This window comes from Narcine bancroftii, chromosome 3, assembly GCF_036971445.1.
Source record: "Narcine bancroftii isolate sNarBan1 chromosome 3, sNarBan1.hap1, whole genome shotgun sequence".
Classification (NCBI taxonomy): domain Eukaryota; kingdom Metazoa; phylum Chordata; class Chondrichthyes; order Torpediniformes; family Narcinidae; genus Narcine; species Narcine bancroftii.
Window position 1 is genome coordinate 152,514,731 of NC_091471.1, and position 4,280 is coordinate 152,519,010.

The 4,280-nt window shown below is 40.6% G+C and overlaps 1 long non-coding RNA gene across 1 annotated transcript; it reads left to right on the plus strand.

Moving 5' to 3' along the window:
• Positions 1 to 927: 927 nt before the first annotated feature.
• On the plus strand, positions 928 to 3,000 carry LOC138756270 (uncharacterized). The gene is made up of 3 exons (XR_011352934.1): positions 928 to 1,079; positions 2,121 to 2,237; positions 2,617 to 3,000. It is a non-coding gene; the product is annotated as an uncharacterized lncRNA (long non-coding RNA).
• The last annotated feature ends 1,280 nt before the right edge of the window (positions 3,001 to 4,280 follow it).

Consider the following 4,280-nt stretch of genomic DNA (forward strand, 5'->3'; position numbering starts at 1 on the left):
GAATGAGGTAACAAAATCGCAAGATTATTTATCTCAGGACTTCAGTGGTTTTATATAGACTGAGGAAAGGAAAGGAACGCCAAGAGGCAAAACAAATATTTGCCTCGCATCCTTCTTATCTGCAAGAGCCAAGACCGCCTCATTTTGGCCAAGTTCCACACAGCCACTAAAAGAAATTCAGTTCTACGAGTTCTTATCTGACATCTTCAAAGCTCAACTGATAAAATTTGAAGGATTTCATGAGTTGCTGAAATTAAGAAAACAGATGAAATAATCCATCTTTAATTAAATTGGTTTGAGCAATTTAAAATTGTGAATATCATGCCACACTTTAGGAATAAAGCATTTCACGGGATTTGGTAGTTAGGTCGGGATTGCTACCAACACATTGCAACTATCTGTGTGATTTAAATAAAACAAAGAATGGTGCAGCACAGGAACAGGCCCTCAAGCCCACCACGTCCAAGTTAAATGAATTCCATCTGCCTGCATGTCTTCTATATCATTCCATTTCCTGCAAGGTGATGTTCCTACATAAATGTCTTTTAAATGCATCCCAGGCACCGACCATCCTCTATGTAAAGAACTTAAATATCTCCATTAAACTTTTCCGTTTTCACCTTCTGGTATTTGATATTTTTGTTCCGGGGAAAAGAACTCTCACTACCTACCCTATCATGCCTCGTAATTTTATAACTATTATCAGCCTCTGAGACTCCAGAGAAAACAATCCAGATTTGTCCAGCCTCTCCATTTAGCCAATACTCTGCAATCCAGGCAACATCCTGGTGAAACACAAAAGCTACTGATGCTAGAACCTTGAGTAAACAATGGGAAGCTCGAGGGACTCAATGGGCCAGGCACCATCCATCCTGGTGAATCACTTCTGCTCAAGTTCCGAAGCCTTCACATTCTTCCTTTACCATGGCAACCAGAACTGCACATTATGCAGTATTCTAAATGTGGCCCAACTAAAATTTTATGCAGCTCCAACATAAATTCCCAATACTTACACTCAATGAAGTACACAAAACTGCTGGAGAAACACCAGGTCATGAAGCATCCATCGGAAGTAAAAGGTAGTCAAGGTTTTGGGCCCTAGCCCTTTGATTAGAATCTGGAAAACCAGGTAGATGCCTGAATAATAAGGTAGGGGAGGGGGAGAGGAGAGGAGGGAGGAAGGGGAGGAGCACAGGAAATAGTTAATAGGTGATACAGGTGGTAGACTAGAAGAGATGGAAGCTGAGAAGTGATGAAGTAGAGGGCTAAGAAGGGTAGCTCTCTGATGAAGGCAAGCATGCTATAGGCCTTTTTACTACCTCATCTACTTGTGTTGCCACTTTTGGGAAGCTATGGAAGCATCCCAAGATCCTGCTGTGCATTAATTCTCCTAAAATTCCTGTTATTTACTCTCCCCTTTCATTGACCTTATATTTGATAGACAAATAATGGTATGAAATTAACATGGAATTATGCACCATCAAACCTGCCCCTCTAAACAAATCACTACAATTCACATGCACACACACATGCAAACATACAATTCAACACCTATTATCCAAAATCGGATTCTCCGAAAGCCTCTTTTATCCAAAAAATTTAAATTTTCAGTGCAGACTAGAAGGGCCAAATTGGCCTTTTTCCGTGCTGTAATATGTTATATTTCTTCTTCTTTGGCTTGGCTTCGCGGATGAAGATTTATGGAGGGGTAATGTCCACGTCATGGTTTACGGAGCGGAAACAGGCCATGTTGGCCTTTCGAGTCCGCACCTGTTCACTAGAATGACTCCTCAAGCTCAAACCTCCCGCTCTCCGCCAATAACCTTCCAACCCCCTCACCTCCATGTACACATACAACCTTCTCTTAAATGACAGAAGGGAACCTGCCGCAACTATCTCATTCGGAAGATCATTCCATTCTGCCACCACTTGCTGAGTGAAAAAGCCACTTCTAATATTTCTCCTAAAGTGTTGCCCCCTTTACCCTTAACTCATGGCCTCTTGTTCCAACCTCCCCTGCCCTCAGGGGAAAGAGTCTGTTTGTCAAGTCTATCTATTCCTTTCATAATTTTTATATCGGAAACAAATCAGAAATCCTCATTTACCAAATTTTTTTTCAGAGCCGAACTGACTGGAGGTGTCGGGCTGCCAGCGGCAGTGCAGACCTTGGGCTCTTAGGACAAATAAGGCCTCAGTGGGGAGGTGTCAGTGATCGGCAGCATCCAGCATTTTTTTTGGTGAGAATTAAACATTATTTTAATGCTTAAAAAGCCTTCTCTTATTGTTCGTTGTTGTTTAAACATTGATAGAAGTGATTTGCTGTTGCTGCTGGGCTGTTTTTAAAAAAAATGACAAGTTAACCAAAAAAATTGTTTATCCTGACCATTTCGGATAATCGGAGTCCATTTCCAAAAACTCCCTCCAATCAATGAAATGTTTTACAATGTCTCTATTGTGACGTAAAAGACTATTCAACCAGTGTGAGTCAAACAAATACCCATAAGCAGTAATGTCCAAAATAATAGATAACCTTTCCTTTTCATTGTTAATTGAATAAATATAATCAAGCTCAATATTAACAGTCTTGTATTTGAAACCAAATAATTCCACTTGCAGAGAAACTGATTGGATGCTCTATCTTCATGACATTACCCTCATCCAACTCCTTAAAGATGATGTTAAGCTCCACATTGATCTGCAGCAGTGGGATTCCTTATGGATTCAGGTGCACTCTCTGGTAATTTTTGGAGGCTTCATTTAATCCCAAATACTAGTTACATCTTGCAAGTACCTCTCAAAGACAAACCCATTGAGGTATAAAAAGTCTACAGTTTGTACTCTACCTTGCTCCCATAAAATATTAAACAGAATGCATCACACCTTGACAATTTCAGATATCCAACTGATCTGTACTGAAGAGTACTTTCAGGTTTATTCAAGAACATTCAGAATCAAAAATCAGAATTTATTGCCATAAACAAGTCATGAAATTCAGTGTTTTGTGTCAGCATCACAGTGTAAACATTCATATTATACCGATCTTACAACATTACTATATAAAAAAAATAAAAGTAGCAATAATAGAGCTTGAAAAGAAAGGCAGTGTTGTCGGTTCATTGATTATTTGGGAATCTGATGGCAGCAGAGGAAGAAGCTGTCCTTGTGCCTCCGACTGCTCATCTTTAGGGTCCTGTACCTTTTCCTCAATGGTAGCACAGTGAAGAGGTTATGGCCTGGGTAGTGGGGGTGTTTGAGGATAGAGGGTGCTTTTTTTAAGACACTGCCTCATGTCGATATCCTCAATGGAGTGAAATCTGGTGTCTGTGATGTCACAGACTGAGTTAACAATCCTCTGGAGTTTATTCTTGTCCTGAGAGTTAGCGCCTCCATACCAGGCAGTGATGCAACCAGCCAGAATGCTCTCCATGGTACACCTGTAGAAGTTTATGAGAGTCTTCAGTGACATACTGAACCTTCTCGGACACCTCACAACATATAGCCTTTGGCTAGCCTTCTTTGTGATTGTATCAACATGCAAGCTCCAGGAGAGATCCTTGGAGATGATGACACCCAGGAATTTGAAGTTCTTGGCCCTCTAGACACTATCATTTTGAAAGATTGACCAATCACACATCTGATATTTTATGAGATTCATTATAGAATATGGTCTGGATTTGAATTAGTGCCTTCAGCCATAACTGCATCAGCCATCTCTTGTCTTCTAGTGGTCACCCTCAAACTGTACTTACAGATGTAGAGGCATCTGGAAACTTGGAATGCTGTGCAGGATACAAAGCAATATGGCTGTTCCATGAAAATATCACACACACCTCAAGACGTTGGTGGTTGGAAAGAGTCGATCCTCAAGGATGAGGTGATGAAATACCTAGAGATGCATGACAGGATAGATCCAAGTCAGCATGGTTTTCTAAAGGGTAGATCCTGCCTGACCAACCTATTAGAGTTTTTTGAAGAAATCCCAAGTAGGATAGACAAAGGAGAGGTTGTGGATGTTATCTATTTAGACCTTCAAAAGGCTTTCGATAAGGTTGTACATATTAGGCTGCTAAATAAGATAAGGGCCTGTGGAATTACAGGGAAGTTATTAAAAGGGATAGAGAAGTGGCTGATAGGCAGGAAGCAAAGGGTTGATATTAAGGGTTCTCATTCTGGATGGCTGCCTGTAACTAGTGGTGTTCCACAGGGGTCAGTATTGGGGCCACTGCTATTTATAATTTATATTAATGATTTGGATTGTGGTATAAATGGTTTTGTGGCCA